Source organism: Pleurodeles waltl, chromosome 1_2, assembly GCF_031143425.1.
Source record: "Pleurodeles waltl isolate 20211129_DDA chromosome 1_2, aPleWal1.hap1.20221129, whole genome shotgun sequence".
NCBI lineage: Eukaryota > Metazoa > Chordata > Amphibia > Caudata > Salamandridae > Pleurodeles > Pleurodeles waltl.
Genome location: NC_090437.1, coordinates 345,401,334 through 345,425,124, shown reverse-complemented (window position 1 = coordinate 345,425,124; position 23,791 = coordinate 345,401,334). Strand labels below are relative to the sequence as shown.

General features: G+C 42.4%; 1 protein-coding gene across 15 annotated transcripts in view; it reads right to left on the bottom strand.

Moving 5' to 3' along the window:
- Positions 1 to 23,791, bottom strand: part of BNC2 (basonuclin zinc finger protein 2) — a 1,044,043-nt gene that overhangs the window by 885,312 nt on the left and 134,940 nt on the right. For 3 of the 15 annotated variants that reach the window (XM_069239536.1, XM_069239525.1, XM_069239586.1), the window contains exon 3: positions 2,843 to 2,947. The exons of 11 other annotated variants lie outside the window; for them this stretch is intronic. The gene's annotated coding sequence lies outside the window, so the exon portion shown is untranslated. The remainder of the gene's footprint in view (positions 1 to 2,842; positions 2,948 to 23,791) is intronic. One more of the 15 variants, XM_069239544.1, reaches the window with a different exon arrangement.

Sequence of the window (23,791 nt, the reverse complement as noted above, 5' to 3'; positions counted from 1 at the left end):
TGCTTCAATACAACCGATGGAGTTAGCAGTGTTCTGTGCTGTTCGCGCTGTGAGAGCCATGGCCGCCATGCAGCACAAAGGGCAGAGACAAAAGAAAAAATAGTTTGCCCACACTGAAGTATATCGGCAATCACGCAAAAATCCATGTAATAGGGCCAGTCTGTAAGGCAGTAACAAAACCGCCACAAGGCAGGACAAACGTACAGCATTTACCAATGACATCAATGGATTTTTTAAAGGAAAGTTCATGAACGAGTGAAAGTGATGGGTGTGAGATGGCATGGTTAAAAGCTCACAGAATACTTACAACAGGTCGAAAAGCGATTACGCGCTTCACCTAAGAAGGAGTAGGGGGACTAACCAAGTTAGGTAGTATATAAGTGGCATCATGGTGCATGACATCACAGCGTGATATCATGGCACAAACGAAGTGACATCACAGCCCATGACATGGGAAGTGACATCACAAGAAGTGGCATCACGTCTTAACACTTCACACACGTTCTGCAGGTCTATCATGGGTACATTTGAGTGAATTATGAGATTTAACAAATTATATTGTGCATCCGGGATATGCCAAAAAAGTGAAGCCACTGCAGCGCAAAATGTGGGCCTCAATTTATATATTTAGTTTTCAAAAACTGCCACAAAGAAGTTGGCAACAAGCAGAAACGTAGCACAAAATCTATTCTGCTAAATTAGTTGCAAAGTCTGTGTTTCAAAATATTTTATGGGGTTAAGGCACTTGCTGTAGAGATCTTTGTGTGCCCAGTAAATACCACGGAACAATAATAATAGTAAGATAACTTTGGGGGGGTAACGCATTTCCTGGAGAGACTTGTGTTTTCTCACGTCCCAGTTTTGAATCAAAGTAGCGTGGAGGGTTAACATGTCTACTGCAAAGTACATCATCTTACATACAGATGACAGATTTTTATTTTATGTAGCTAGGTGAGTTCCTGCTTTTAACACAGGGCTCCTTTTGTTACTCGCAGTTCATAAATTGTAGTCCTTCTAACATAGCACAGTGAGCTATGAAGGATGTGTGACTCCTATATCTTATAACCGTCACGGTATTATGTAACATATAATAAACATTGATTTACACATTTATAGGATTTATTGTCAATGCATTTTTTGTACGTGTGATGTAAACTGCTTTGACATCCTGCATTGGCATGAGCTGCACTATAAAAGAAATAAAACAAAGCAGTGGTATTTAAATTATTTGTGTAAAGACTGAAACAGACCAACACATCCAACATTCTTACAATGCATGCATATCTCATACCCAGGGATTGAGCAACCTAAAAGGCATGCCTTTCAAGTATTTGTAAAGTGATAACAAGTTGTGTGCCTTTGTTTCCCTTCCTTTACATTTGCATCTAGGTTTGAGGTTCAGATAGCTCCCAGTCAGGATGGTGGAACAATGGGAGGCCTGATGACCCCTTAAATCCGGACTTTGTTCTGAGCCCATCTGGAGACTGAAATATGAAAGCCCCCTCGCCCCCTGCAGGTTGCTGCTTGAAACGAAAGCAGGCAACATTCAGGCGCTGCTGAATGTGTCCTGGTATCTGAAAATTACACCAGAACAAGTTCAATATATTTCAGTGGGCCCACTCCTTGCAGGCTGGACTGCGTCCACCCTGTGACAATAGAGGGTGATGCTGTGTAGCCGACTTGTGCCCTGCTAATTTACATTGGTGACGTGGTAAGAGACCTGCTGACATCAGCACAGAACACTGTCCTGTAGCAGGCACAAGCCCGCAGGACATTCTTGTGAATTGGGATCTGCTGGTTCCTAAAAATGTGCCCAAACATTTTAAAGGGACTTTTTGCTCCTTGAAAATATGGATTGCACTGATGCCTTTATAAAACCCATATGGCCACTGTGGTTCTGCCACTTAGCAGCGGATCAGTATTTGTTGTCCAGACAATATTGGCATGTTTCTGCTGTGATGAAGCAGGCCCGGGTCCAAGGTTGTGGATCTTGGAGGTACATGAAGTACAGAAGGACCAACAGCATGCAAGACGAGTGAACAAAAACCAGCAAAAAGCTTTGGGAGATCTGCTGCGTCGATGCCAACAACACTTATTCAGCTGTGACATGTCTACGGAGTGAAGCTTAGAGATTTTATTACTCTAGGAATCTAAAGGATGTATTGAGTTAACTGAGATTGTGACCATGCTGTGTGTTCAGTGTCCAGTTTGTACTGTGAACAAATATAGGGGATAAAGAGTATTATTGCAGACTGTGTGTTGTGCCCACTGAACACAGCTCCAGACTATGCCCACTGGCCACTGAATGCAGGGTGAATTTGCTTAGTGGCTGTTGACCATAGCTATCCAAGAGATTGGTACAGCAGGGTGCTTTTGTCTACAGAGAAAGCTTACAGTGCATACGTGTGGAACGGGGGGTTCTAAGGAACAATGGCTAACTGTAAATCTTGAAAAAATAAATGTTATTAGGCACCTGATCCGAATTATGTTGTCTTAACGGTGTTTTCCAAATCTGTATTTCATAGGAATTATTTCATACTTTTGAATTATTTACAGTTCACAAGTCGCGGAAATTGTATTACCTGTCTGAATTATGGATTTTGATAAATGAGAAGAACGGAAAGCAGTATTGCATGGTACCGAATACTGCAGTACTGTGCAGGGCAATTGTCTATATGCATCACTCCATTTCCAGCACTACCTAACAGAAAAATATACGTAACAAACAATATGGTCCTGAGTTAGATTTACGAACAGCTTTGCATTTTGTCAATTATTACGTCACTATAAATAACCGTCACAGTGGGGAGACGTGATATGTGGCGACAAACAAGACACGTACTTCACCTTCCTCGGAGCCAGTAAACGCGCCAGTGGCCTTCAACCATAGAGCAGGAAGATACGTGATTCATGGAACCGGTAACACGTGGCTGGCTCACAAGATGCTCTGCGTGTTAAAGAAAATGCTCATTGTACCCACACTGGTCTCCAATTCTCTTTTCTTTAAAAAAAAACAAAAAACATGTCCAACTTCGAAAAGCTGGAGAGATTTTGTTTTTTAAATAATAAGGGAGCAGCAGAAAGTTCTGCTAAAGTGTACAAAACTGCCTTATAGAATGCCCAAGTGGCTAGACAAATGTGGTTTGGTAGACATCTGGATCAAGAATGCAAAGTTGACAAACTTGACATGAACACATATTCCACCTGGCCAACATATATATTATAAAATGGCAAAAATCTAACTCTGGAATTTGAGACTTAACTATAAGTAACGAAGGCATAGAAAAACAAATTCATATTCAGTGAGTATCTCAAAAATGTTTTGCAAGTTCTGCAACTATCCTGCCAAGATGAAATGGGGATTCCTTAAAACAAGAGGTTACACAGTACACTTCATTGACTTTCAAGAACAGTGGAATTCATCGAATATACAATCACTGTAACGAATTCGCATTCAGTCAAAAAGTCTACATTAATTGAAACAAATGAACATTAGAACAAAATACAATTTTTAAACCTATAAATGAGTAAAATACATCCAAAGAGTGCCAATTTAGATTAATGAATATACATTTACAAAACAGATAAACATTTGTACAGTTTCCACGCATCATCACATATATAGGATTCAAATTACCATGGACCAAGTGAACGGACCATAAACAAATTCTTATTTGTTCAGGAAGAATGTATATTGTGTGCATGTGTCCTATGCTGAACAGTGAGTATATATATTCAGACTGGACAACTCTCTGCTGTGAACAACATTACTGGTATTTACTTCTCACAATGTTTTCATTCGGAGTTTGGGATACAATGGGAGCAGAATGCAAAAACATATCTCAAAGGTACTAAAAGACATTGGTAAAATTGTTTTAGCCAAAACCCATAACAGTGCAAATACACTATTGTAAACTAATTGTGAATGGTCACCAGTACTTCATGACACGAGTTCCTCCGTTATTCAGCAATAGTTAAGATATTTGTCTAGAGCTACGACATGTTTTTACTTCACAAAAAGACCTTAGCTGATGAGTTTCAGTACTTTTGTGACCTGTTTTTTGTATGTGCAGTGTACAACATTTGTAACAAACTCCTTGGCTGCTTTATCTACCTATCTGTATAGCTTCTTGAGCTCTGCAAGCATTCCGCACAAGAAACATCATCAGATTTCTGGAACTCTCTAATCCTTTTAGAATAAACTATCTCTCCTTAAAACGCATTTTGTAACCTCTTACTCGTTTCATGCCTTGCCTTTCCTTCTCTTACCCTCCTAATTGTAATTATTACCCTATCCATGCACTCCAATACCTTTAATCATAAACCCACACCCTTCAGTTCTGCAATGCAAAACCGTAATCTACATCCTTACCCCTATACCCAAATCTGTTAAACCCAGCCCCTAAAACTACACCCCTAAACCTTACTCATAACATCCTAACACCCGCATCTGTTACCACAGTCCTAAATCTTAGCTCCATTCCCTTAATTTTCTATGGTAAACATTTAACTCTATACCTTTAATTTATCACCCCTATTCTTAAACCTTGAAACCCACCCCTAGTACCCTTAACCCAACCGTTAACACCTTAACTCTATACCCACACCCTTAACCCCATAACTGTAACCCCTGGCCCGTAATCCCTAATCATTTATCCCTGTACCCTTAACGTCTGAAGCTTAAACATGTGATCCCTAAACACCTACCCAGAACCCTATACGCTTAACTCCTACGCCTGCCTCTTATACCTGAAACTCTTACCCTGTACCCAAGCCCTTCCCTCCCATAACACTTAAACACTCCAACCCTTTTACACTTCAATATCATTTTGGGAAGAAACACTTTGGAAAGTGTTTCTTTTTTGAAGTATTTATTTTCAGAACTAATAATTGGGAAGATCTATTTTTAGAATTGCAATTTTCAGAACTGTTATTTTCGAAACGTTGAGACAATATCGAAGAACACCGGGAAGAGGGGCTTTTTTCCGAAAAGCTCTGGACTGTACTTCAGTTTCGCCTAGAATGGCTGACTATCTAGCACGGAGTGGTGAAGAAACTCTGTAACCAGTAAATCTTTGGAGCTATTCCACCCTATTTCCAGCTATTCTCAGACGGTTAGACTATGGGAACTCTCTGTTCTTGGGCTTCCAGACTTTTGGGTCAGGCACCTCTTTTATTTACAAAATGCTCTGACACCTCGGGCCCTTTCACTTCCACAAGCTTCATCGGTTACCTCTGTGCTAAAAAAAAGCTGCATTGGTTACTGGTGCTTAGAAGGCTTCCCTTTAAATATTTTTGTATCGTTCATAGGGCCTTCGATAAGGTTTGTCCTGTGTACCTGAGGAACATGTTCACAAGGTATCTCCCTGACTTATTTGCGTTCTACAGCCTTAAGTCAGACTCTCTTGGTTTGGGGGCAGAGTGATTTCGGAGCACGCATCTCTCCTCCAGAATACCCTGCTAATTTCTCTCAGGAGGACTGCAGACCTTAGTCAGTTCAAGAAGCTACTCAAAACCCGGTTGTTTACTTTGTAATCGGAGGCCAGATGTACAAAGCATTTTCTGGTCGCAAATAGCACGTGCCAAATGTTTTTTTCTATGTTTCAAAGCACAATGCAACTCTAAATTGTTTACCAAATCGCATTTTGCTTTTGTGATTCGGTATTGGGAAGGGGCATGTTTAGGGCGTCCTTCCTAATACCGAATCGCATTGGAATGTAGGAATGTTTTGCGACCATGAACGCTGTTGCAAAACATTTGCAGTTACCACCAATCTCAAGTTGGTGGTAGCCCATTCGCAAATGGGAAGGGGTCCCCTAGTACCCTTTTCCCTTTGTGAATGGAAACGTAAATATTTTTTTCAGAGCAGGTAGTGGTCAAATGGACCATTGCCTACTCTAAAAAATGAAAAGAAAACTTTTCAATTTTTTTGTTCAAAATGCATCCCGTTTTCCTCCAAGGAAAACGGGCTGCATTTAAAAAAAATGCTTTATTTCAAAGCAGTCACAGTGGTCTGCTATCTCCAGCTATCTCCCTGTGAGTGTGGCCATTCCTAATGGGGTCACAAGCTGCGACCTACCTCATGAATATCGATGAAGTAGGTCTTTGCGACCCCATCGAGAATCACTAAATATGCTTGAGACACATTTGTACATTTCATTTTGTGAGTCTCTAATTGTGACTCGCAAAAAGTTGCAATTAGAGGCTCGCAAAATTAAATGGACATACATCTGGCCCCTAGTGTTTATGTGGGATATGGCAGGCTGTTAAGCTCAGCGTCAGGACATATTTGCAGGCAATCATGCCCTTTAGAAATGATTTAACATACAGCCCTACAATCCAGTCCCCAGGGTACACAGCAGACAAGACCTGAGCCAAGGTGAGCATGTTAAATTTCTCTTTCCATAGAAAGGCATTGAAAGGGCCCAGATCTAGTATAAGATTAAGTCTGCAGCCCTTTGTTGGCACCAGAAAGTAGCAGGAATAGCAACCATGTCCTACTTCTGGCACAGGCACCCTCTAGATTGCTCCTTTGGTCAGAAGAACCTGCAGTTCCTGGTGAAACAAGGAGAAAGGGTCCTCAGTCTGTTCTTAGGATGGTAGCAAAAACAGAGAGGTTTCCACAAATGGAATGGTGTAACCCTTTAACACAAAATTTGACACATCCACTTGTTGGGGGTAATTACAGACCATTGGGGCAGGTGGTACTTGATCCTCACACCAGTGAGATGATTGTGCAGGATGGATAGTGCACTAAAGAGACTTAGAAGCTGCAGCAGAAGGATGGGTGGAGGACTGGACAGCACGCTAATGTCTGGCTTCTGCTTCCTCTTTAGGATCCACAACCTCATCCATAAAAGAACTGTGTAGGCTGCTAGAGTGCCAGGTATCGTTGGCATTATCACGGACACACATTTTTTCCCTGTCCATAGCCAGGCTGAAAGGACTGTTGCTTGAACTGGGCAGTTAGAGACAGCCTGAGAGACCTAGGGTGACCTGGATCTCACAGCAGTGCTCTGGCGCTGTGTCAGCATTGCCATCAAACAGGCAAGAACCATAGAAGAGCATGTCAATTAAGGATGATTGGACATCCCCCAAAAACCCAGTGGAATACAACCAGGTGTGGCGATGCAGTGTCACCATAGAGGTCATGGCACTACCAAGGGACTCTGCAGAATCCACCAGTCAACTGATGGCAAACTGTGCTACATCCCTGACCACCCACTACGGCTTCATTGAGGATGGCTCGGCCCCCCTCGAGAATCATGGGAAGCAGCTGCACAACCAAATCCCATAAAGCATGCGTGTATTGCCGAAAAGGCATGCAGTGTTTACAGACGACAACACTAGGCTGGTGGAAGAGAAAATGCACTTCCCAAAAGTGTTCAGCCTCCTGGATTCACTGTCCGGTGGACTGCAAGGGAATGCATTTGAGTTCACCTTGGCTATTGAGGCCTGCACGACTAAGCTCCTGGGGAGAGGAAGGCTGGGTCTCCAGGGACAGGATGATGGTGGTAGGCAATCATGTGGTGCAGAAAAAGCCCCTGTGCAAGGTTTGGCTAAGGCTCCCAACAGAACGTCAGTGAGCGCTTTATTGAAGGGAAGCAATGATTCAGCCGAGCCCACTCCTGGGTGAAGGGCCTCTGTAAAGATGTTGGTCTTGACCTTGAATTCTGGCAGCTTTACGTCATGACCCTCCACTGCCCTGCACATCACAGTGGTGAAGTATGTGCCCTCCTCTGATCCAGGGTCCAGAACAGAAAGCATGCTAGAGTCAGGAGAAGTGTCCCAGCCAATGACATAACCCGGCTCCTCATACCAGTTTTCTTCTGACTCACACTCCTCCTCTAGGGAAACAAACCCTTCCTCCTTATCTTCTCCTTCAGGAAGATAGGGTCTATCTAGGGATGGTATGTCCAGGGGTTGCTAGGGCCTGCACAGCACCAGCACTGATGTCAAACGACAGCGGCTCGGAGTCACGGATGATGATGGGATCATCGTCAAGCAGTGCCGGTGGCCTTGGGGACGGATCCAGAGTGCCGGGCTGGTGTCAGAGGGGTGGGGATGACCCACTGGTAGTAACCCAGTTGAGGAACATCTGGGCTCCATGGGGCCTCAAGGTGTGCCGGAGGGAGTCAGTGTCACAAAGATGGCAAACATGGCATCAGAGACCTCCTTCAAATAAGCAGGAGTTGCTTCTGCCCCAGGAAACTCTGGGCCAGATGCCAGCTACGCAGGTGGATTGTGGGAACAAAGCTTCAAAGTACCAGGTCAGGTGGAAGAAGCTGAAGAATGTTTTGACTTCTTTGACTTAACCAACTTTGAAGATGCCATCTTGGAGTAAGAAGACGAACGTCTGCAGAAACTGCTCCAGGAACAGAGATTCCCTAGATGCAGTGAATGACTGCACCCACTTGCGGAGGGTGTCTTAGGGTTCCATGGTATCCGCCTTACACCCTCCATAGGATTGCCTCTGGACATAGAGACAGTGCACCCCTTTTTTTTGGCGCACTGTCACTGCACGTCCTGATGGCCTCTTTGCCTCTCCATCTACATCCATAATAAGGCACAATGGCAAGTGTTTCCCTCATTTACATGGGGCCATGTCCATGCAAATGAGGAACCACTCTCTTAAGATGGTGCCAATGCTGTATGTGCACTGGCACTATCTGAATTACAGAATGGGCTGCACACATATCTGCAGCCCCTTCTGTAATACAACAGTGCCCTGACGGGACAGTAAATGGGTGCACACACTTGTTGTGCCCCCCCAAGTCATTGTCTGTAATACGGCCTTTGGATGGATAAAGGAGTGGCCAGAGCACCTCGTGAAAGAAGCTCTGAAACACATTGGAGTAAGAACACGGGCCAACGGTAGTGCAAATGAAGGGGTGTAAGCCATTAACGGAAGGCATGCTTTGGAGAGCAACAATGACATTCCTATTCTATTTAAGGAAGGAAAGTCTAACACAGCAAACTACATTAGATCTATGATGTCATAAATAAAATGGGCTACAGAAGATCTAAAAATGCTTTGTTGAAGTATATGTTAGGCACTTGTATGGAAATGCTTTTTTGCCTATTATTTCCATTGACACAATGATTCGGTAGTGAACTTTGGGAGAAATGCTCAATTTCAAGCCTGGAATGACTATTACTTTATCCCTATTTTGCATTTATATTGTAAGATTAAAAAGAAGCTTGTGCTTCTGTCGTTCTGAGTGCTCTATCACCCAAATCCCAATACAACTGTTCAAACTTGCAACGTCAGGGCACTTTTCATAGGTAAAACCGAAACACCTACAATTTCTATAAACTCTAGGGCAGTGGTTCCCAACCTGTGGTCCGTGGACCTCTGGGGGTCCGCGAAGCCTCCTCAGGGGGTCCGCGACTGCTTAGAAAATCAAATAATATTAACAGATTAGGTCTCCAGCTTTCAGCAATGATTTAGTAGGGGGTCCCTGGATTCCAATAATGATTCAATGGGGGTCCCCGGGTTCCAGTCATGATAAAGTGGGGGTCCACAGATGTCAAAAGGTTGGGAACCACTGCTCTAGGGCACTACACCATATATGCAGCAAACATGACCTGTGTGGAATGTTTGTTGTATGGTCCTGTATCACTACTCAATTGAAGCAGCAAACATGGTAGCCGTTAAAGGATTAGTTTAAATACATAAAAAGACTATAAAGATAAACTATTCTGTACCGTCTTTCTTAATATTAATATAATATATGTGGTTGATTGCAGAAGAAAATCTGATTGACCCCTGAGTTACACCTTTTCTGCATTATTGTGTAAATCTCAGAACCTTGAAATTCCTCACTCAATAGAAGCAGAAGATATACGAGGAAACATGAACAATACAATGTTGTTGTATCCCAATTTCCTTTTTACTTTACTCATAGTGTCATTTAGTTCCTACATTCTCTTTCTCTTACGTCTGGAAGAGATTAAAATGTAGGTAGAGTTTCAGGGCACAAAGTCAATTTCTATAGAACAGAATGATGCCTTTGTGTCCAGCATACAACAAATCAAATACTTGGAGTTTGGAGCACGAACAAATTAGCATCACTGTACTTCACTAACCTCCACTCTCCCCAACATTTCTGCTTCCCAGAATCTTGAAGCAATTTAGTTTGCAGTACCCTTTCCATTAATAACTCAGCTAAGCATACTATGTACGGATGAGGGCAGCGAAGGGTCAATTGCTCCAGGATAGGCTTTTTAGTGCTTAGAATCGGTTTTGTAGTTTAATTTAAAATTGTGGCGTACAAGAACAGCTACCAGGATGGTCGATGTTCCACTGTTCTAAAAACAGGATTATGGGTAGGCCAGGGAATTTCTGGGTGGGCCACACTCTAGGAGTAGTTGAACATAACAAACTTATATGTGTTTGAAGACATTCCCTGTGAGCTCTGGCATCTGGGGAGCATATAAAAGAACAGGGCAAATAACTTTTATAGGAATGTATCAAATAATCTGGATCACCTCACTTTTTCAGACATCAGAACACAAATTTATTACAAAGAAGATACATGTTTAATGGGAAACTTCTGGTTGGCCTACATTGAAATGCTAAGACAACTTTATTTAAGGGCACGAACAATAAACAAAGGCGTTTTAATAAAGGCACTCGATACTAAAAGTTGTGCTCTATCTGTATTTGTTTGGGGGGCAGTTCCTGGAACATAAGTTGTCACCGGTAATCTTGAATGACAGTCTAGAGTTTGCTAGGCTGATGGCTCATAAATAGGTACAGATTCTGAGTGCGAACTTTAGAGGTCAGGTGTGCAACCACATGGGTTGTCGGTTTCTTGTGCCAAAGTGAACTTGATGAAATATTTGTATTTGTGTGTCTCAGGGGTTGATTTGAATACGTCTGTGGAGCTGTGTGACATTATTGGTCACTTGCCTCACGCATTGCCTCTGATGAATGTGCACAGAGGACTCCCTAGGACGGGAGTGCCTCATTTAAATGGTATGAATGAAAAACACACCATGTGAAAAGATCCCCAGATGGGCTGGTTATGCCAAAAGCCAAACCCTGTCTTTGACCTCGCTTAGCATAGCCCAAGATTGTGCAAAATAGCTTCTGGGGGCATACACGATGCTGTGCGTTGCTGAAAAGCTGTGTACAGTGGACATTCAGATAGGGACACTGGGCGCAAGTAATGGCCAAAAGCTATGCACAGTGATCAAAAGTCAGGGGGGGCAGACTCGGAGAACATGAGAGCCTGAGCCCACTGGGTTGTAGGGTGATAAGGTTGGGTCTGCGATGATAGCCATACCGTGCACTCACAGCCCACCTTTACAGGGGAAGTTCTTGCTCTGCAGTATCAATAGGAAGGCGAAGAAGGCCAAAGACCATGCCAAGTGGGCTCGAAGGCACGTGGACTGGTGGAACGTGGCAGACAGCTGTGGCCAGCAGGCACCAATAACGGTGTTACAGGCACGTTTCAAGAGCATGTTCAAGTCGGCCATACAAAGCTCTATGTATTCACTGAAAATAGATTAGTTAATGTAGGGTGTGATTGTCTGATGTGATCACACTCTAACCAAAGTTCTAAAAAACATTAGAACTGGCAGAAGAATGGTGCCTACTACTCAGATCCTCAAGATACAGAAAATACATATTAAAGTATACTCCTTTGGCAACAAAAGACTGGGTAAGTGTGTCACTCAAACTGTCTGATGGAATGATCCAGTCATTCAGTTGGTGGAGGGAGAAAATAATGTAACTGATAAGTATGCAGTAGTGGTTTACTTTTGAGTATGGCCTTTTACTCACAGTTATAATATTGATGATATAAAGAATAGATTGCATGGTGTGCTAATGAGGTTTCATGCTACTTTACAAATGATGCAATTGTTAACATGGCATCAGGGCAGCTATTTTCTGTCCAGCGTGACCTTGGCTCATAAAAGTGCCAGGGCTAAGGGGGATCAGGGCAGCCAGCAAATGCCCAGTGACATGTTGACGTGGAGGGACAGCACACTGGGGCAGCAGTCGGCTGTCCCTGGACTCGTTCTGGTGGACCAAGGAGTATTGGGATAAATGACAGCTGAACTGGAGCCATCCGTAGCTACCCCGGTGCCCTGGCTAAACTTGCAACAGGTGCTACACTCTGTATTGTATTGGTATTTGTAGAAGGCTTTCCGACCCCTTGCGAGCTTAAAAGAGCTTTATGGGAGGTCCTTGTGTATGGTTTACAAAGCACCTTCTATCCCTACTAATGCTGTCAAATGCTCTGCCTTGCATCAGGTTCATAAACGCCTTTCAGTTCCATGATTGAAAGTGTGTTTGCTATAGTCTGTCCTCTATGAGGCATGTTTTGATATGCATCGGAGGGAAGGTCGGCAGGAGCAGCTAACAGCTTCCCCATGATCTGTTCACAACTGCAAATGGGCTGTAGGGGCTGCTGTGAAGTGACGGAGCAGCGCTTCAGCTGACACAGTGACGCAGTGTGCACTGGAGCAGGATCAAGAATGATATGCACTTGCTTTTTAACAGGAGCAGAGTGAACAAAAGAACAATTTACTTGAATATGTCCCAGAATAATTCCCTTGGGTAAGATTAATTCAGACATTCCAACCATCACATTTTTCTCTTTTCCTTTAAGCTATCAGGCACTTATCAATGATATCTTCTGGATCTTTGCTGATTCCGTCCTATGAACTGTTTTAACATGTATATTTTTATATCTTACTTATTTAAGAATCACGAGCAGGCCAAGATCACGAAATTTGAATTGCTTTAAAATGTGTAACCCTTAGTGGTGAAACTGATCAGTCTCTGTTCTAAGAGATTGTGAACTGGTGAGGTAATGGCAGAAAGTCCGCTGGTTAAACTATTTCTTCAAACAAAACAAAAAACAAAAAAGTCCTGCCAGGATCATTCTGCATTTAGCCGCTGGGCAAATAAAGGGGTATAGTGTGGAACAAGTAAAAGTGTTTTTTATTTAAAAAAAAGTTATTCCCTCTAACAATAGTTTTGCACCTTGCCTCTTTTAGAGGTACACCCCAGTGCCGTTTGATGCTGTCATTATTTTTGCATTAAAATGAGAAAAATAATATAAATGTTCCCATTATTTACACAGATGGCTTGCATGTTTCCCAAGGATGGTACCTTCTTCCACCACACAAAATTAGATACATTTTGTAGACTTTTACACATTTTCACAAAGACCTGGATATTTGGATTAATGGAGAACAATTGCAGTAATTTTCTTTACAAGTTAAATGAAGTGAAATGAAATGAAAAGAACATTTGTAAAGCTTGTTAAACCCGAGGGTATCTAAGCACTAAGCCAAACAGGGCTCAATAGTGAAACCTGGTGACCCCACTTAGCACGAGAAAAGCCAAGTTTTCAAAGATATTTTAAACATTGTAAAGTCATCCAGCTTAGCAATATGAACAGGTAAGGTGTTCCATAACTTAGCCGCAGCCCTCGAAAAAGAATGGCCGCCCCATCTGACCTTGCAAAACCTAGTAAAGATAACTTACCTGCCTGAAGAAGATCTGAGCATGCATGGAACATACCAGGTAATATGTGCCGAGAGATGTTCAGAGCCTTAACAGTGATGGGCTAAAATCATTTGATTTGCACACGCCCAGTCTTGCACACTCAAAGGAGGCCAGCATCACACTGATGCGTTACACAGCTCCCCCAACCTCAATTGCCTCATCTCCATTTTTGAACTCCAGGAAGTGCGCATTTGTAAAGGCATGTGCGTATGGCATATGCAAGCATAATTTAGCACTTTTGTAATCTTGTGCAAACTATAGTGAATTTGCCAAAAATCTATTGTGTCTATTATAGTAAGTCAGTATTTTGAATCCCCAAAGAAGGCTGTGAATCCATAGCTGTATACCTCCTTCCACAGTGCTGGCTTAACATCAGTTCAGGAAGAGACAGTCATCTAAATAATAACCTTGATAAAAATGTACTGCCACAAACAAACTGCTTGGATTCAGAAAGAGAGTAAAAGAGCACCAGACGGAATGATACTGCACTAAATCAACATAAACGAGCAAATCTAAGAACCCCTTTACTACACACTGCCTCGATTTCCATCAGCTCCAGCGTCAAACAAATTTGCCTTCAAAGGCTTTTACAGAGCACACAACTATTTGAAACCATAATCCTCTCCATATCAAATTTGTATGTAACACAAAACCCTTAGTGACATAGTATTCTAGTCCATAGCCTCATCTACTTTTAATTAACTGATGAGCATTTTAATATCTCCTGCAAATAGCCGGCAATTTATTTGTGCCAAAAACAAAAAGAAATTGCCTTGAGGATCATCTTGCATTTCTAACCCCACAGTGGTTTTTCACCCCGGTTCTTTTCTTTGCTGCTGCGATTGTACGGCTACAAAGCCAGGGAATAACGAGGGCTCCCTAACCAACATGAACAGCTACTTAAACCACCCTCTTTATATTATTATAAATATATATTTTTTAAATGTATAATATATTTATAAAACTAGAGAGGAAGCATGCCACTGCAAGCGCATTTACAAACTTAGGGGTTAAATATGTAAGGCCCAAGATTTAATGTCTCTAGGAATCAACAGTGCTATGCCCCACTCTGTCGCCTTGCTTCATAAAATGTCATGTTGCACCAGGTTAATCATGGCGGTGATGTTATGTTTGCTTGCATAGCTCATTCCCATCATTTTGTATCGTTCTAAAGCGATTTCGGACCTGGGTACCTTTTACGATTCTTGAATTTTAGTGATCTGTTGATATTGTATTTGCCTGTACTCCCTATTTAGACAGGAGTCACAGTGGCTGGCACGGCTGATTTGGTCCCAGGTTTAACAAGTAATGATGCTGTCCACTGCCAGCCACCACAGACTGCTCTTCAGTGTGCTTTACCTTGACCCTGCTCTTCAGTGTGCTTTACCTTGACCCTGCTCTTCAGTGTGCTTTACCTTGACCCACTGTCACTGATGACTTGGCCATAAGTTAAGAAACAAATCTCACCATGCGTTTTTCAACTATAGTTTAGCCAATTTCTATAAACCCGTTTTTTCAAAAAATGTTTTAAGAAAAAGTTACCTACAGCAGGATGTATTACTGTTTAGCTGGTAACTCTGATATGTACTTTCCTCTGAACTCGGTCACTCTGAACTGAACAGGACCAGGCTGTGGTATGTCGGGGGAGGACCGTGCAGCGTCTGGTCAGAGTGACCCAGTCCTTCCTTCACCTGACCCGTCGGAAAGAATGCAGATTAGCGCAAGGACTCCTGAGATATGCATGGCGGGGCTCTGGAAATTATCCCTTGAAACTTCAACTGCATTATCAAGAACGTCGAGGAGTAAAGTACTTTGCTGTAATGAGTTCTGAACGTAGCGACTGGGGCCTTGGTTAAGTACAAATACACTAGACTTATTTTATGCCCTGATACACTGGCAGAAGGCAAACAATCCTTTGTAGGTTTCAGAACTGGGGCTCACAGCTAATCAGGAAATGATAAACACCTACCCCAAGTGCAAATCAAGAATATTTAACCAGCTTGGTCCCAGCACCTAAGGCACACAGGTGAGCAGGAGGATAAACGAGCAGCCTTTGTACGTTTTATGGGCTATTATTTAGTAGCGCATGACAAACTGAAGCCCATCGACCGCACCATTCAAAAGGCATGTATTTGTTATAAACAGAGGACAGCATTGTGCAAACCTATGAATGCGACAGAAGAGATACCTCAAAGTCTAAAGTAAATATTTGAGACACCTTTATTTTGGAATTAAAGACAAGGCGAATGTGACTGAAAACACAGCAGAACATACATTTTCCACTTGTACCATAATAATGCTGATGTTTCCATTTTTACCCTTCAGCCATTGAAACATGCGCTTAATGCGGTGGTTGCCGGTAGGCCCTCATTTTTGGGGACCATCACTTTTCTTCATCGGAGAGGGGTGACGCACAAAGGGAAAAGAGAAGAAAGGAAAAAGGTAAAAACCGTCACAAAGGGAGAAAGCAGAGACCTGCAGGAGTGAAGTAAGGGGGTAGGGAATGTCTAGTCGTGGATTAAAGAGAGATGAGGTGGATTCCAGACTACTAAACCTTGGTATTTGCCGGGCGGATGCCAGCCTGGGCCTCTGAGCAGAGTTTTGGGGCCGCATATATTCGTCTACAAACTGAGCATTGACAGAAAACACTGATGATACAGCTCCTATCAAGGGACACAATGCTACACTCTCCTCTTTTAAAGTGAATGAAGTCCCCATCTGTCCGAAAGTAACAATAACTTGCGCCACCCTGCCATGCACAGCGTTGTCATCAGTGATATGATAACAGATGCTGCAGACATGTATGTTATCAATTGTCAGAAAACATGTCAACTGCAAATGTTGCAGTGTTAATACCAATGATGTCCTAGTAGATGTCATGACTGATACAATATGTAGGGTAATTGGCAATGCATGCCGAAGGCGTGAGTGACTGTTACCTAGGGGACGAGTTATAGTTACTTGAAATAAATATAATTGTTGAACTTCAGTGGCTATGTTTAAAACAATGTGTTTTAAGTGACACTTTCCCTTAACTCATCAATTTAAACCTTTGTACTTTCAGTGTTTCTTTTTTTGAAAAACAAAGTAATATTTTATTACTAGGTGCAGGAGACAGCAATTCTTTACTTATTTTTGTTGTTGTTAATTGTTGAGAAGGGGCGTATGGCCCAGCTCCCTCCGCAAGCCTTTACTGCTTGAAATCTGATTGTCTTCTGTAGACTGTTTCAGGCTGATAGTGGGGGTAAAACAAATACTTACGATCTGTTTGATGCCCAACATCTTGGCTCGGCTGGCATTGGTACATCTCTTTCATATCATTGCAGCTGCTGGCATGTTCAAGGGCATGGAATTACAGTCATCAGCTCCATGAGAACCGCCTCTGGTGTGCAGCACACACGTCTGTCTGAAGGGGGCCCTCTCTAGGACCCAAAACTGCAGCACCAGCCTACTGGTTAACTGCTTCCTGTCTGAACTTGTGACCTGTTTCTTTTCAGTGCTATTGTAATGTGGCTAACATGTAATAGAATGATAGCTGCGACTTGTTTCAAGCAAAGAAAGACCATTTGTTTCTAACTTCCTGTTAACTGTGCAGTACAAAAGTGTAAAAAATAAAAGTATAAACCCAATTTACAGACTAGTGATGGCATGGATAGGAATTCACTGCCGTGTCAGGAGTAGCGGAAGTGACATCACATGCTCCTTCACCTTGACTTTCACTCACACATAATTATACATGCACTCAAATTCACACTTACATACACACTCTCACATAACACACACTCTCTCACCGACAAGCACACACACAACATACATTTAAAAGTATTTTTTATTTATCCCCTCCTCTCTGCCATGGAAGGGCATATTACAGCTAATTGTACTCCATTTTAATGACACTAATAGTGAATAACATATTATAATTCACTATTAGCATAATAAATTGGCAGAAAACAAAGAGAGGAGCCCCAGCTGATGTCCATATGGACGAGCTTCCACTGTGTTCCTGGCACTGAATTTGCCACCTCTGAAGCCAGGGGCCGCAAAGGGAAAGTCAGGGGTCGCAAATGTGACCCCCTGGCGACCCCTAAATGACGTCCATGAGCTGTGGGCTTTTATTTGTGACTTATTTACTGTTTGTTTTAAATGATGATCAGGCCCGGAAACTTTTCCAAAATGCATTTTTCCTCTTCAGAAAGTAGACCTGTTCATTTATGCTGCTTATACCAGATCCAACTCCAGGGGTTGCAAGAACTCTGCCAGGGGTCGCAGTGGGCAAATTAGGAGTCGCAGGTGCGACCCCTAGTTGATTCCCCTGCTTACAGCCCCATCTTGTGTCAACCATGCCCCATGCATATCATAATAATATACCCTTCATTCTCAACAGCAAGAGCAATAGGACAATTATAGACTTTATGCGTGCCGATGTTGCATATCTACATACAAACGCTCATCTCTGCACCAAAGGAATCTCAAAATCGCAGACCATTTTTATAGTCACGTAGCAAAACCACCACAAAATAATATCTTCAGAACACTGTTGCACCAAAATTTCACCATGAATAAAATTCCTCCGCTGATCATGGATGACGACTTCATGCTTCAAAACGTAGATTATATTATAAATACATGTCGAACATGTGTGTATTTATGATTCTGAGATTATTTTTCATGTGAAATGTATGTATTGCACAGGCATACATTTTTTTTTAACTGTAACGTTGAATATTGTGTAACATATCTTTGTAAGAACAGTCCGAATGAACATTACAAAAAACAGATTAAAATCGACATAGTGTGGCAAGAAACAGTGCCACCACCTGAATCCTGACACTTTTTCTTTGGTTTTCACCAGGGGAGCAAATAGCCAGAAAATTAAAATACACACCCCCCCCCCACCCGAACCAAGGGCCATATGTACAAACACATTTCCCCATAGACACAGAATGGGTAAAACCCTTTGTTACATCTGGCCCCAAAGCTCTTATGGCACACAGAAAGCGAAACAAGTCATTGTGACTCTCCCCAGAAGAACACTCCTGTCTCTTTCATCCAAACATCTATCTTTTCAAACATCCATTCACACACTGATATCACCGTTTCACCATTACATTATGTCATCATTCATTATTTCATACATCAATCTTTCAACATTCCATCCATCTGTCCATTCACCCGCCCAAAGCTATCCAAATCTATCCATCCATCTCCAAACCTATCCTTCATACCCATACATCCATTATCCAGCCACTTTTTCACTCATACATCTCTCCGTCCACCCTTTTACTCATTCAGTCCATCTATGCTTTCACTCATCCATCCTTTCACTCTAGCCAGTAATCCACCCTTTCACTCCACCATCCATCCTCCCTTTTACTCATCCATCCACCCTATTACCCATTCATATAATCTTCCATTTACCTTTTCACTCATCCATTCATTTTTTTCACTCACTCATTGATCCTTTCTCTCAACAGCATCCACGCTATACTTAGCCATCCATCCACCCTTGCACCTATCCATTCACCCTTTGGCTCGTTCAGCCACTGCCCCATTCATTAATCTATAAATTTGTTCACTCATCAAGCCTTAAATTCCTCCATTCACTCATGCTTTTATTCATCTATCCACCCACCCTTCCAAGTACCCATCCATTCATCCTCCCTTTCACTCACTTACCAACCACTCCCCGTTCATGTTAATTATGAGAGTTTGTCTGCCGAGTTGTAGACAGAAGAGGCCCATGAAGGATTCCACACCTGCTGTAGCTGCTAAAGAAGGGGAACACCATGCCCCTGGGTTTTACTACATGCTGGTTCCTCAAGTAACATACTAAGGTGCAATGCTTACCAGGACTTTGTATATAAATTGTGATAGCCAGAGATTTGTACCTCTCCAGTCTTGGCTACATGATTCCTCTTAACACATACCTTGGAGCTAGATGTTGGCATTGATATGGCACCATAGCTCAGAAGAAGGAAGAGTTATCTGGCTTGATTACAATACTTGTGAATTATGTTGTTGATATGCTTTCTACCCTTCTGATTCCCAAACACTCATATAATGGAATAGTGAAAAAATGAACTGAAGGGCTTGTGTGCATCAGCTGAAGGAAGTGTCTGCTGCTAGCGCAGAGTACTGAGCAAATAGGAAAAGAGCAATGGGTGGGGGTCCTCCCTCGTATACATTAGAAACTGGAAATAAATAAATAGAGGAAACCTTTGACACAGGTAGGGTGCTATGCCAACGAGGCTAAATAGGAGCATGTTGTGACTGCCCTGGTTATTGGAGGCCAACTATGCACAAAAAGAAGCTCTATAGGCAGTTGAGGTTTTACCTGCACATTCCAAAGTTTCAGAGGTCATCTGAGGCTTTACCTCCCCATGGGGTGGCTGAACTGGCCTTTGAGGAGATTCTACAGTGGCCATCTGACTCTTTACTTGTTCACACGGTGCCTGCACTGGGAATTAGGGGCTAACCCAGTACAAGGGAGATAGTGGAAGGCATTTGAGTCTCTGAGACTATTGGGCCCTACTGGACCATTTGAACCTATACGTTCTTTATCTTTGGATGCAGCCCTATCAAGAGTGAGAAAGATTTACCTTTGCATGTGTTGCTTATATCTTGCCATATTGAGACTGCAGGCAGGCATTTGTGGCTGTGTCTGGGCATTTGAGGCTGCGCCTGAGCATTTGAATCCATGACTGGCTATTTGAACCTGGACATTTGAATATGTAATTGGACATAGTCGATTGTAGTTGACTATTTGACTCTCTCTGGATGCATTTGTGTATGTGGTAGCTAGGACCCTGTTACACCATGGCAGCACCCCATTTAAAACATTGTTGCTAACTAGAATCAATGAACAATTAATTCACTTAGTATTTAGGTTTTAAGTTTTATATTTTTTCCCTTGATTACTCTTCTTGTTTTGCCTTCAGTGTCAATGTTTCTGTGACACCATTGCCAGCGAGGTAACTGGAGAATGGAAGGTGAGATGATGTCATTTCCTGTGAGATCATAGATCATGTTATGTCACTTCCCCTTTCCCCGGTGTTTTGGTGAATTGATGTCTACGCCACTAGAGTTAAGAAGAAGTAGTCGTGTTTTTGAATGGTGTATGCTCAATTCACAAAAGTAAAATAGAAAAATCGTGAACCTGCTCCCTTAGTTACTCCAGTGTTAGCAGCAGAATTCAGACTATTTTATGGATCCACAAAGAATCTGAGGAGTACTCCTCAAAATGTACGATGTAGATTGCAAGGAGTACACAGTTTTGGGTTGTTAGTCCTGGAGTCCCAGCGATTAAATAAATGCATGTCCCAATTTTGGTGAGATCATTTTGTGAGCAGGCACATACAGCTAAAATGGTGTTCATGGTGCTGGTATTTCCTGCCTCCCTCTCACTACTTCAAAGGATTGCAATGGAACTGCTTTAGAAACCTACCTGTTGCACTGCTAGCCCATCAGGAGGTTTCTTGTGGGGAGCGGGGGGTTCATGAACATCAGCATTCAGGAGGTGGTTTATTTCACTGTTCATTATTTTGTAGTTTTTTCGTTAGGGCATATTTGAACAGATGTTTACATTGTAATAGCATCCGTATAGACTTAATACCGGGGCCCTTAATGTTTTCTTTGTACTTTCGGGAAAAGCATCTACTTTCTGTTTTAGATGCACGTGCTCATCTCCATCACCTTTTCATCCCCATAGGGGCACGCATAGTGTTTATTAGGTAAGAAAAGCCCTAGTTTATGGCCCATCAATAGTTTTCCACTTTTCCCGCTTTTCCTACGTCTTCTTCACCCCTGCCCAGTTTGTTCAAGCATAATGGAAATATTTCCTTGAAGGTCCCAGTTGGCACTGAAAACTGAGGAGTCGTTTCCTCAGGTGTTGACTATCTGTAGGAGCTACGCAGCTACCCACAGACATTGGCATTGCACCATCTGGCAGAATTACTATATTCAGAAGTACACCCTGGGAACATAAGTATTCTCCAATGCACTTTCACTGAATAAGAATGTGGATTTATTTGTGAAGCCCCTCATTTCACTTCATTTATTTATTAGGCACATACATGCCAGAACCGCAGATTCAGAGAGCACATTATAAATTAATACAATTAAAACATAAGACCAAAAATAGATTAAAAATGAGTACACGTGCATTCAGTCTTAAAACCATGATTAAACTACTCCACAATCAACAATCTATCATTATATCCGCAAAAGGTAAAGCACTCAAGTTGAGTTAATACACTAGCCTTTCACATACTATTTCAATCGACTTTTTAACAGAAATAGATCTGTCCTGTTTCCGAGCAACTATGACCAACATAAGTGAAAAAACATTTGTGAATTGGTCCGACTGCTTAACTTGAATCAGTGGTTGCCTGTGTGGGCCCTGCACTCACTTTTCGGAAACAGCACCTATTTTTCCTCATCAGACTTGGAAGCCAGAGAGAGAAAAACACACAAGGAGGAGGGGGAATAGAAAAACTGTAACACAGCGATAGATGAGAAAGCAGGGAAGAAAAGGAACCTTAAAGAGAGAGGTAAAGAGCAAGGGAGTGTCTGGTGATGGATTAAAGGGGCTTGGGGTGGAGTCAGTGCTGCGCAGCCTTGGTATTCAGCACCGTAGACTATGATAGCGCTGGTCGCGGGCTTCTAACAAAATTGTGGGCATGGGCAATAATCATACTACAAACGAGGCCCTGATTGGGCCTGCATGACGTAAATGGGCATTCTTTGTGGTAATTTAGTATGCATAAGTACCCCAGAGTGGGCAACTTAAGGTATTTACAACTTTGCCTCCAATTTTGGGGCAAGGGTAAGGTTAAGGGACAGGGCCTATGAAGAAGAGACTGAATTCTGCTCGGAAGTTCGGATGCAGGCCTGTGAAAGCATTACTCCTCAAGCTTACAGCTCACAGCATAGCTAAAGATTTACAGACAACCCACATGGTAGCTCTAACTGCAAACAGTCATGTAATGGTAAGACTTTAATTGCGACAAAACGCCTGCTCAGACAGAATGCCTCAAAACTGGCTTTCCGCAGGCGCGGGCAGAGACTACATAGTTTTATGCAAGCCATGGCATATACATCGCCTCGTGATGCTATCTCATAAGGCCTTGGAACGAAGACAAACTCATGTGCACTCAAATCCTGGCTCTCTATTGTACACTGACTGCTTGCCAGCAAAATTTGGAACAGAGCTCGAGATACCTACTCCACCCTAGTCGTACTTCAACCACAGCCCAGTCACCCACTACAGAAAAGGCGACCAAAGCGTTGCTACAGTTCATAAACCAGAGAAAATCCTAAATGTTCTGTATGCAAACAAGCTGCAAATTTCAGAATGTCTTGAAAAAGGGCTACTGTGGATCACCACTCCACTTATAGGTCTCACCCAGCCTATTTGTATCACCCGGCGTAAACTTTCTCCCGCTCTTAAATAGGGCCTCTTTAAGCCAGATGCTCAGAGAGTGTTACCAAAACAGCTTGGAGCCCGTCTGCATTCAGAACTCTAATGTCTGTTTACAATGCCTTATTGCTGCAGGGTGGAAACAATATTTTTATTACACGTTCTCAAGACGAAACCAAACGTTAAAGCATATCCTGCGGTAGGTCTGCTTGCCAATTACTCCAAGTAAGAGTGTAAGGCATATAATTACCCATGACAAGGGGACAAGCAATACTTGTTACAATATACACACATACAACAGACACAACAAAGCGTTCCAGACTGCGGGACAGCAGGTTTAAATTCACTGAGTTTATGGAAAACGTGGCACTCAAAATATGTCCTGCCATGACCTTTAAAAAAAAAAATCTAAGAATGTCTTATTCGGCGACATTTCTTAAAAAAAAAAAACGAGTGAAAAAAGTATTCGAGTAGCTCCAATTCACAGATGAATACCTTAAACCTGATTTTATTTGCCTTGAAAGCTTCTGATTAGATGTGTTATTCGGACGATTGCATCGCTACCAGTCAGAGATTCGAACGTATTTTCACTGATAATTACAACAGCATGAAAAAGAGCAAGAGTGAAATGCTATATTCATTCACTTCTTTAAGTATTATTGTAAAACAAGCCCAACTTTGACTTAATAGTATCCCACTGCAATTAAACACCAGTAAAAAGCACGCAACACACACAGGATAAGTCTGCAGGCCAAGGCTGATACAGATCAAATCGGCCTGAAAAAAACCCCAGACAACTCTTTATTCTATCTCATCGCTGTATTTTCTAAGAATGATCAAGCATG